The following is a 12,659-nucleotide window of genomic DNA, read 5'->3' on the forward strand; positions in this document are numbered from 1 at the left end:
ATAAGTCTCAAAGCGTGCCTCCCACTGATCGAACTGCTCGACCAGCTCATCTAGCTGAGAGTGCTGGCGAAGCGGAGCAAGTGCAGGAACAGGGGGGGGGGGGGGGCTCCACATCTTCTTCCACTTGAGCTTCCCCGTCACCCAGGTGAAGACGAGTACTGTGGAGGACATTGAAGGAATTGTTGGATTAGAAGGCAGGCTGGAAATTTGGAGGAGCAGGATATTGAAGGTTATATTTGGATTATAAGACTTCAGCAATGATATATCCTTGGGCTAGGTTTGGATTCCTCCTATGTCCTAGGTCACGAATAGGGTTAGATGTTCAATGTAATAGAAAATCAAATCAGTAGCATTAAATTCATGATTGGCTAAAATATAAAAGGTGGTGATTGAAAGAAGAGGAGTAATATGGACACAATCACTAGCTTTGGGAATAACAGAGGTGCGAAGGACGTGCTGGATCATCCTAGCATGTTTAAGTAAAGAGTTAGTCTCTCTTACATGAAAGTGGGCATTGGTGTTGCGAAGAAAGTGGTTTGCCAGAGCCCAGTCATAATCAAGGTCGGAATACAGAGTGTGAAGCTTATCTCCTGTGGTGGAGAGTTGTAAGAATTCTGTGCAGTCCTGGTACGTAATCTCAACGGGGCGTCAATTCACATACCATCCAAGAGAACTATAGGAAGAATTTATTCTAAGGCTTGTAAGGAATTCAAACACAAGCTTAGAATTGAAGGGGATTACAAGAGTGAGAATGAAAATCAAAGTTGTGTGAGTGAATAAGGAAAGTAGCGGATAGGAAAGGTGGTTTGGGTTGATCGATTGGAAATAGTAATGCCGGCTATCTTGTAGTATTGGTAGGCAGCTTGATCATCCACCTCCATGAATCGAGGGTCCAAAGTGGCCCTTGAGGAACTGCCCGACACTTGGTGAGATCACTTGCCTCCTGCCCTGATCATAGATAGCAAGAAAGAGGGAGTAGAAAACTAGTAGAAGGAGGTTGTGTGAGAAAAATGGCTGGAGGGGCTCTGAATTTAAAGAATCGACCGGATCATCCAGGACGATCGAAGAATTATCCAAGATGATCCAGTGTAATAATTATGACTGGATAATTGGTCAAAAAGGCGATCATATCTTCTGGGCTGATCATATATCATCCGAAAAGATTAGACACTGGTGATCATCCTGAGGCAATAATTCTGATGAACGTTGAAAAAATAGGTCGTGTAGGACGATTTGGTGGATCTTCCAGGAACATGAAAAATAATGGATCATACCGGTCAAATTAAAAACATTTAAATGCACTGCTACGTGTATCATCCAGGACGAACGGGTGGATCGTCCGAGATGATTCACCAAAATGATGGATCGTACCGGCCAAATTTAAGGCTTATTAAATGTATTTCCATGTGTATCATCCAGGATGAACAGGTGGATAGTACGGGACGATTAGCAATAATTGAGCAAAGATAAAAAGCATCACCCAGGACGATCAAAGATGATTAAAGTAGAAGACGATCAGATCATCTAGGACGATAATGTCGCATCTATGACGATAAAGAGTAGAAAGGTTAGAACAACTAGCAGATGGATTTTAGAAGTGAATTGAACCGGTCGTCCAGGATGATATGAATATCGTCCAGGATAATGTGAAAAAAGTTTAAATCAAAGAATGGATGGAGATGATTAAACAAGGCCCAAAAACATTAAAATAAAGTGAAAATGATAAAAATAAGACACGAAAAAGACATAAAAATGAACAAAAACAAAGGATTTTTTTTTAATCAAGCATGAAATATGACCTAGTTTCAATGTGATTGATTTTAAAGTTTTGTAAGTCAATGAATTAATATCATCGAAATCCAAAAAATTGGTAACACAACCGATCCTGCTATCCCTAACTCGGACTTCTCCCAGGGTAAAATTTCTTTTGAAAATAAAGATTTAAATCAAAAAAATTAATTGGATAAGAAAAAAAAATCCATTCTAAACTTGGTTTCAAAAAAATATTTTATAACATAATATATCAAAGTAATTAGTAACGATCAAGAATCCCGAAATCAAGCCTTTGAAAAATTATCAAGTGACACATGAATTCTTCTAAGATTTAAAAATTTTGAAAGGGAAGGAGCTTGCTTTTGATGGGCTCATTTTATGCCTCTTGTCAATTTGATTGGCGCTCTTTGTGCATCTTTTGATTTTGGCATCATTGGCCATTTTTTTTTTCAATTTGGTGACATTATGTATTTTTTTTATTTTGGCATCATTGGACACTTTTTTCATTTAATTTTGCAAGCTAGGTCCTTTTTCCAAAATTCTTAAAAAATCTCAATTGTGATTATATCTTCCAGATATTAGAGAAGAAAAACTCACTCTCTAATATAAGGAAGCTTGAATCACAAAATAGAATAAAAAATCATATGATAAATGCAATGATAAGATTTCAAAAAATTTGAAGGTAAAATAAAGACTTTGAATATTATATATATAAGATAGATTACTATAACAAGATTTAAAAAGATTTCAATTGCATAGTACAGCTGTTGATTTGAGATAGACTTTTGTTTGGAAAAGAAAATTACACCACTAAATAAAGATAGAGAAAAGGAAACAATCAACAGTGTTTCCCTTCTTAACTGATTAAGAGATGTAAAATATTGACTACTAAATTTTCAAATAACAAAAATAAGGCATAAAATATCAATTTTAGAGATGACTATAAGACAAATTTAAATCATACAAAAAATAAAACAACAAAAACAACAAAAAAAATAAACAAAAGTAAAAATAAACAATAGATAACAAATTAAAAATAAGTAGAAATCAAGCTCATGCATTTATGTCAATCACACCCAATCTGGTCCTTAAAGTGTTGAAAGTGTCGAAGGCTAGTGGTTTAGTAAAGATGTCAGCCAATTGATTCTCAGTTGCCACATGGTGTAACTCAATGTCTCCCTTGGTCACATGGTCTCTAATGAAGTGATGCATTATGTCTATGTGTTTGATCCTTGAATGTTGGATAGGATTCTTAGAAATACAAATGGCACTAGTGTTATCACAAAGGATTAAAATTGTTCGTATAGGTAATCCTAAATCTAGAACTTACTGCTTCAACCAAAGGACTTGGGCCACATAACTTCCTAAAACAATGTACTCAATTTTAGCAGTGGAAAATGCAACAGAGTTTTGCTTTCTATTAGACCAGGAGACTAAAGACTATTCTATGAATTGGCAACTCCCTGAAGTTCCTTTTATATCCACCTTACATCCAACAAAGTCGGAATTAGAACATCCAATGATCTCAAAAGAGGCGCTATGCCTATTGTACCATATTCTTAGGTTTTGGGTTCCTAAAAGGTATCTAAGAATTCTCTTAACAACAGTCAGGTTGGATTCTTTGGGATCAGCTTGAAATCTAGCACAGAGACAAACACTAAACATTATATTAGGTTGGCTAGTAGTCAGGTAAAGTAATGATCCAATCATCACTCTGTACTTCTTTTGATCAACTAATTTTCCATTAAGGTCCTTATCCAACTGAACTCTTAAAGTCAAGGGAGTATTAATTGGCTTGGCTTTATACATTTTATATTTCTTCAAGATGTCCTTTATGTACTTCGATTGATTCAAAAAGGTTTCATCTTCTAATTATCTTATGCTAAACTCCAAAAGGTTGGACAACTCTCCCATCACACTCATCTCAAACTTCCTACTCATTATTTTAAAAAAATCATCACATAGACTCTTATCAAAAGATCTAAAAAGTATATCATCGACATAAATCTGAATAATGAGTAAATCATCTCCTACTTTTTTCAGAAAAGGAGTGATTCTACGCTCACCTTAACAAACTCCCTCTCTAGTATGAATGTGCTGTGACTCCCATAGCAAGCTCTAGTTGCCTGCTTCAATTCATATAAGGCCTGTAAAAAAACCTCTAAATTTCACAAATGACTCACGCTTATGAAATAAAAATTTAACCCATGTGAACCTTAAGAAATAATTAACAATCACAAATCTGTATACCTTCCCTCATAGACTAACAGTTCTAACCTATCCAAAAAGATTTATATGAATAATCTCCAATGATTTACTAGTTCTAAGATCCTTATTGAACTTAAAATAGGACTTCACCTATTTTCCTAATTGACATGCATCATAAAGGTGATCCTTAGTAAAATCTAGTTTTGATATACCTATAACTAAATCCTTTTAGGTAACTTTCCTATGGTTTTTCAAGCTAGAGTGACAAAGTCTCCTATGCCATGACCATGAATCAACAAAAAAAAAATTTCAAATAAAAAGAATTAGGAGCTGAAACACAATTCAAATATATCATATAAATATTATTTACCATTTTTCCATGCAAAATATCATTACCATTCAGGCTTAATATACAGTTAGTGGGAAAAAAATTATATTATACCCTTTATCATAGAGCTGACTTATACTTAACCATGTATGCTTTAAGCCTACTACAAGCAGTACATTTTCTATGAAAAAATTTTATAAGTTTCCAATCATACATAATCCAACCACTTTCCTAGTGCTGTTATCTCCAAGTGTAACCTTGCCTCCATTTTTGGCTTCCATCGATATAAATTGCTTAGTGTCTGCAGTCATATGCTTTGAGCAACTGCTGTTCAGGTACCAAATGCTCTCACGAGGCCTTGTATGAGAGCGTGCCTACAAAACAATCAAATGTTAGACTTGGGAACCGAAAAAAGTTTGGATTCTCTTTTTAGCAAAATAAAATTAGATGCATGTATGATATGACTTTAGTTATGCATCTTAAGTTTCTATACTAAATGAGTTTTCCTATCCAAAGTATAAGTGTGTGTTATATGTCCAATCATGCCACAAGAATAATATTTTAATCCAAGAAATAGATTTCTTAAATTTTTCTAGTAAATTTTTCTCTTCCTGAGTTTTAAAATTTTTGACCTCAAAATAGGATTTGTAAAATCTTCAAGTGTTGGGGTTTCCTATTTTCCTCGAGAGCTTTCACTTTCAACTTAAAAAATGTGATTACATCTTTTAAGATATTAATATCATATTTTAAATAACGCTCTTTATTTTCTGATTCATGCTTAAAATCCCTAAATTCTTTTTTCAATTGAGCATAGGATGATTTTAAAATATCATTCTTTTTGTTTAAGTCATCAAATTCATCAAGTAAGCTCATCTGGTTATTATCTATTAATGTGTTTTCTTTCCTAAGGATTTCATCCTCCTTTGCAACTCTAACATTTCAATATTTAAACTAGCATGCATTTTCTTAATCTTTCTATATGTATCATGAATTTTTTCAGAAACTTCTAAAAGTTCATTATAGGTCAAGTCACATACCTCTTCTTGAACTGACTGATCAAGATTATCAGCCATTAAACACAAGTTGGTGACTTCTTCCTCCTTTTCATATTCTAACAAATTTGAAGCTGAGTTTGCCCAAAATACTCTCTAAAATCTCTTCTTTTCATTCTTCACATTTGCTCTCTTCTCTATCTTCTCCTTACTTGGAGTGTCTTTGAGATTGGGCCAGTCCGATTTTATATGTTAAGGTTTCCTGAATTCACATCATTAGAAACCTTAACATTTTTATTAAACTTACCTCTATTCCACTGCTAGCATCTCCTCTGCTTCCTTTTAAGAAATCTCTTAAATTGTCTAATCATCAAGGCAATGTCATCCTCATCCTTAGGTTATGACTGATCAATCTCATATTCTTCCACTTTCAGTGATATATTCTTATCCTTTTGTTGTTCTCCTCCATCAATCTTTCTTTAATTCACTCCTTTCTCGTAAGCAATTAATAATCCAAGAAGATTTTCAATAGAGTAAACATTTAAATTTTTAGACTCTATTATAGTAGTTAATTTAGCATTATAAGGAGTAGGCAAAAAACAAAAGTATTTTATTCACTAATTCAACATTTATTAATTCCCTAACTAATGCATGCACAAAAGTGACTATCTGAGTGAATATTGTATGCATTTTAGAAATGAATTTATTTGATTTCATGAGAAACAATTCATATTCATGTAACAAAATATTTAGTATAAATTTCTTTACTTCATTAGTCCCTTCACAAAGTCTATCCCATATGTCATTTCCACTTTTGTAAGTGGAAAACTGCATGTAATCTTCTAACTTAAGTAAACAAAAGAAAATGTTTAAGAATTTACCATTTAACAGTGCTAAGTCACATTATTCTACAGTCTAGTTAGTAAAGGGTGTATCAACTCTAATGCCATTAACCAATCTAGTTGGTTTTGTATACCCTTCTTGAATTAAAATCCATATGTGATATTATAGTGATTGCTGAAAAGTAGACATGCATGTTTTCCAAAAATTGAAAGGAATGTTATCAAATAAGGGAGGTCTAGTGATCGAATACCCTTCATGCGTGTTCCAATTTCCAAAAGTAGCCATTCTAATTTAATAAAAAGAAGTCTAAACTTATGGTTTTGAAATAATACTCTTATACCACTTATTGATGCTTATTGAATCTTCATTAGGTTGTTATACCTAAACTAAAGTCCCAAGGCTAACTTTCTAAGATTTAAAATTAAAAATCTTTAATTCTCAGAGCAAGTTAATTAAAATTTCAAAATAAAACTTTTCAACCACATAAAATAACTTTTAGTAATTAAAATGCAGAAATTAAAAGACACAAGGATTTATAGTGGTTCGATCAAACACGGCCTACATCCACTCCCTGAAGACTCCCCTTCAAGAATTATACTATTACTAAAGTAACTCTCCTTTTGCCCCCATAGCAAGGCGAAGAAGCCTTTACAAAAAACTTTCTTCCACCAATCCCCAGTGTAGTAGAGAATAATTATCCTTTCATACTTCTAAGTGTCGACAGATAACCATCATCCTTTAACACCCTCCAAGTGTAGGCAGAGAACCTTCATCCTTTCTCACCCTCCAAGTGTAGGCAGAGAACCTTCGTCCTTTCACACCGTCCAAGTGTAGGAAGAGAACCTTCATCCTTTCACACCCTCCAAGAGTCTGTAGAGAACAAAATCTTTGTCCAAAGATCTTCTCATGAGCAATCTAGAAAGATAAAAGGAAGAGTGATAACAAAAAATATAAAGAGATCCTTACCTTTGAGTAATCTTGTGAACCCTTTCACACTCCACTTGCAAGAAATCTCTATCAAACACTCTCTCACACACTCTCTTTCAATTTCCCTTGAAAAATCATGAAGATAAAACATTTTCACGTCAGTTTTTAGTGGACCTTTTATACAAAAGACATAACAAACCATCCAAAAAAAATTAAAATTTTCAATTTAGAGCGTACACGATTGTACAGTATTATCAAATTTTATGCATACGAATAGTTCAAACACTGTTACATATGAAACTATTATGAATTGGTATGAAATCATTTCATATATGATCATTGTCCAATATGAACCATGTTCGTCCGGGATGAACAATTAGAATTTTTTTTTGAGTTCGTCAGTAGGAAAAGGAACTCCAAAATTTCGTACTCAGGATGGCGTACATACAAAGATGTCATCATTTGGTATGACTAGTTACAAAAAAATTTCAAATTTGTCTGAATGAAATGTCATAATGAAAAGGGACCTTACAATTTTGTATTATGGAAGGTATGTACGAACTGGGTTCATACAATACAATCCATACTTAGAAAATTTTATTTCTGAGCAAAAAGAGACCCATCCATTTTGTACTATGGAAGGCATGTATGAACTGGGTTCATACAGTATGATCCATGCTTAGAAAATTTTTTATTTTTGTTCGTCCGGCTACTTATCGGGAAAAAAATAACTGACCAGATCATCCCGTACGAATGAATATCATATAGTATGATCAGTTTAAAAATGTGAATTTTAAAGTCTCTGCCAGTGTGTGTGTGTACAATTACTCAATTATAATCACACTCTCTCAGACTCAATAAAATGGAAAATATATACTTCAATTACAATAAACTCTAAACTGATCTTGATTTGAAGTCTTCAACAATCCAAAGTATGATTTCCTTGAAATGTTAGTACACATAAGAGCAAAACAATTCTTTCAAAATATATTAGGAGAAATAATAATCAAAGTTATAATATTTGGAATCATCAAAAATATACAAATTGCAAGAATATCAAACATACAAGAACTAAGTAGCAACTATCTCAACCCATTTATCTAGAACATTTTTTTAATAAATGGTATGTCATTTACCTTCTTGCTTTTTATCTATAAGTGGCATAATACAAACCCTTTCTTTTCAGTAGGATAAACCTTACATCTATATTAGATAATAATAGTTTAATTATAATATAGCAAAACACATCATTATTGGATCAACGCTCTCTCAACCAGTTTATTACTTGATCGAAATGTATGTTTGCGTATTTAGTTGGCAATCTATTTCAAAGAAAATATAAACGTTAATTGGCATTAATGAATATTTTATTTAATACTCATATCCAGTGATTCACGTGCCTATGCAACAAGTATCCATTGAGTAAAACATTGATCCTAAGAAAATTCAAGAACTTCGGGACAATAAATGACACTTCTTGTACTTAAACTCTCATGGTAAACTATCCCCTTTAAAACTTAATTAAAGCCCTTCCTACAGCTAAGAATGGTCTACCTAAGATGATAAATATTTCCTTATATTCCCATATATCTAAAGCAATAAACTTCATTGGAAATTGAGCTTATCAACCTTCACAAAAACATATTCTATTAACCCCTTTAGATAAGTTAGTAAATGATCAGCTAACTCTAGGGTAATTATGGTAGGCATGACTTCCCTTAGGTTTAATCTATTGAGGCTAGATAAGGGAATAAGTTTGATGCTAGCTCCAATGTCTCATAATTATCTCACATTAAAGTTTACTTTTATATCCATGGGAATGTTGGTGTTATATTCCTAAATAGGGACTACTATTCCAAAATCTCCTAATTTTAACTTTTTCCATAAAATATCTTTCATAAAATTTAGCACATTTAAGCATTTTCTTTTGAGCTTTTAAAAAGGGTATAGGAATTATAAGCTTTTAGAAATCTCAAAGAATCTAAAAAAATTATATATGTTAGTTTTATATTAATAATCTCTAAAAATAGATGGTGTCCTCTCAATTATATTTAGAATTGTTTTTTTTTTTTATTTCCTTAATAGTTTGAGATGGTTCCATAAGCTTAATAGGCTCTAATAGTGTTTCCTAAAGAAATTCTTCGTTTGCATTTTCCTATTTCCCAACTATTTCATTTTATTCTTTTCCACTCCTCAAATTAATAGTCTTGCAATGTTCATTCCATTTTTCTTTTGGATTTACTTCAGTGTTTCTAGGTTATATCCCCTATGGTATACTTTTTAAGGAACTTGATAACTACTATAGCTAATTTTATTTATTTCTAATTATAGCCACCTAACTTTACAATATAGTACCCATTTACAAAACAAAATAATTTAATGAAAGATTTTTATCCTTAGTTTGATTATTTATGTTAAATTTAGGGGGATAATTCTGCATTGGGTTTGTGTAATTTTGAGGTGGTGGGTTTTAGCTTCTAAAATGATTTGGTTGTTTAGAATTTCAGTTATTACTTATTAAAATTTGGGTGATTTCTCCAACTAGGATTATAAGTATTTGGTTAAGGGTTATTAAGTTGATTATTGGCAACATTTAGGGATTCATTTCTTAATTTATTTGGGTCACTAGAGGATCCATATACACTCCCTTCTACTGACAAAGGCATACTCTTGGAGGAACTCACTCCAATAATATCTAGATTCCTTGATATATCATATACTTTTGTAGTAAAGATATATAGGAATTTGTTTATTATATGGACAACCTACCTTCCTATGGCTAGCTCTTTCATATGAAAATTTGAAAACATCGGTGGCCATTTTTTCAATCAAAACATAAGCTTAATTGAAGGGTTTTGAAATCGATGGTCCAACAATGACTACATCTAATTGGATCTAAGAGAACTTATTAGACCATTATAAAATGACTAAATAATATGTTAATTGAGTAATGCTTCGTGAGATACCTTCCTAGGTAATTTCTTGAATCTTTCCCACGCCTCACAAAAAGTGTCACCATCTAACTGGGTAAACGAGGTGATGTTATTTATATGTTTTACTATCTTAGATGATTGAAATTATTTGTCTAAAAAAATGTGATCTAAGTAATTCTAGAGAGTTGTTGAGAATATGGTAAGGAGTTTAAGCACATCTTAGATTTTTTTCTTAAAAAAGGAAATAACCTATGTAACACATATTTCTAAGAAACTAGCCATATGTAGGTTAATATATCATATAGAAATTCTCTCAAATTAAGAATTTTGTACAATTTTAATTTAACTTAAAATTGTTAACTTGAGTATTAGGCCAATTTATGCTTTGGTAGAAATCATCAACCATAAGATTAGTATATTTCCAAAGTAGTCTAGGTTGATCATTTTTTTGAACATGTTTAGCCTTTTTTTTTTAATTATTAAATTTTCTATATTTGTAAGATTTTTTTTTTCAATTTCAGCATCAAACAAAGTTTATTCTAATTATTTTTTATTTTGCATACAACAATAAGCAACACAAAATAAAATGTAACACACAACATAGTTAAATAATTAATAATACAATTACACTTGCTTTAAACAAATTTAAATTAAAATGGAAATATAGAGAATTTAATTTAAAAAAAAAAACAAATAAAGACAAAATTATATTAGTAGTTTGTTAGGTAATATAATGTACTAGAAAGGATAATAAACTTATGTTCCCTAGTAATGACACAAAAAACATTCCATGGTAGTCCCCCACACTACTTATTCAATTTAATGATGATTTTCTATTCTACAATAAAACTCATATTCTACATAAGTATACATATTATGTCGAGTAGCAAGGTGATGTCATGAATATCATTCTCATGGGGATTTGGTATTACCCAAAAACACTGCATAACTATTTTATGAGAATAACTATGTTTATATTAACAAATGATTATAGGAGTTAATGAAATTTAATGTAAATGATATAGTTGCAAAAGATAAATTGATAACTTAAGCACACTAAACCTATGATCTAAAAATATATGTTTTCCATAGGAAGATTCTTTCTAATGATGCTATGAATCAGAGTATGTGTACTCATCATCTCTATCAATCTCATTAGAGTATTAGCTAAGATTCCTCCCAACTATAGTACAAGACTAACACACTAGGTATATAGGTAGTTGCCTCCACTCAAAACAACCTTGCACACTAATAATAATAGTCCCTCAAAACTCTCCCACTTGATAACTCATTAACATGAACACTGAGTTTTCTTTTTATAGAATTCTAAATTAACTATCCCCACAATGCTAAATAGGTGGCACTACGTTGCTACTAAACTATTATGTTTTTCTACATTAATCACATTAGTGCTACAATTCAATAGTCTTGAATTGTCTTCCTCTGCAGTGGTATGGAATTTTGGCTCTATAGTGCTCCATGGGTAGCATCTTAGCTCTAAGTTCTCCAAGAAACTTGGCATTTTTAGTACTGCAGCTCTGGTGATGTCACATGAACTACAACACTGATGTATGTTGTAACACTACTATGTTGAATCTGTAGTATAACAACACGGCTCTAAATTGTGTAAACTTACTTAATTTTTTGTACAAATTGATAGATTTGGCTAACGCAATTTATAATAAAGATGTAGTTTATAGTAGGCAATTTTTCTACTTATCACCTCCCTCACCCTTCTCAATCCCTTTTTATTCACTTCATCTTGTTGGTCAAGGCATGTAGATTGGGAGGAAATGGTATATATGCATGTAATTTTATTGGCCAACATTTCAACATTAAACTTCCAATGTCGTAGTGCTCTCCACTAAAGAAAATGCCATACAAGATAGCAAGTTAGGTGCCACAGCCGTTCAATCTTAGAACTACTATGTTATTCAATTAAGAACTCTCTAACACATAGTGCAATGTCATGATGCTTGCTAGCATAGTGTTGCAACACTCCGAAAAAACTTTTCATGCATGCAAGATTTTAAATTTAACTTTAATTTATATTAAACATAAGTATTCATATTGATGATGCATGTACATGAGGGTCTTGTAGTTGTTATACATATGAAAATTGAGTTGATCTAACACCTTTAAGGAGGGAAGGATCAAACTCATAGTATTGGATCAAAATTTTTCTATGTGTGACATCAAACCTTACTGGCATTAAAGTGTAGGAAATTATGCCTAAGAACTTGTGGATTAAATGGACAAAGAAGAGGAAGCATGGAGGAAAGTGCTTTTCTAGCTCAAATGCTCCTTTAGAAAGTGACCAAAGATCTAAAAACGTTTTCTTCAGTCTTTATTTATAGTGATCCAAGGGCTATTGAAAAGGCAATATTAAATCATAATTAAATAATATAATAATTAATAATCCATGATATAGATAGTGTTAGACATGCTCGGGCAAGCCAAGTGAATTGCTACAACTCTTATCTTCACTCCTAAATCTAAGATCCAATACGTAAACGAGCACTATAAAATCATTGAGACCTTTTTTATGGAGATCTTGATTGCTTTGACGTTAGAGATAAGTCTAATTAAGATTAACTAGACTCCATGGTTTTTGTGACTATTGTTGAGTCTAGTAATTAGGTTGTTAAGCCTAAG

Source organism: Dendrobium catenatum, unplaced genomic scaffold (genome assembly GCF_001605985.2).
Source record: "Dendrobium catenatum unplaced genomic scaffold, ASM160598v2 fragScaff_scaffold_1495, whole genome shotgun sequence".
Lineage (NCBI taxonomy): Eukaryota > Viridiplantae > Streptophyta > Magnoliopsida > Asparagales > Orchidaceae > Dendrobium > Dendrobium catenatum.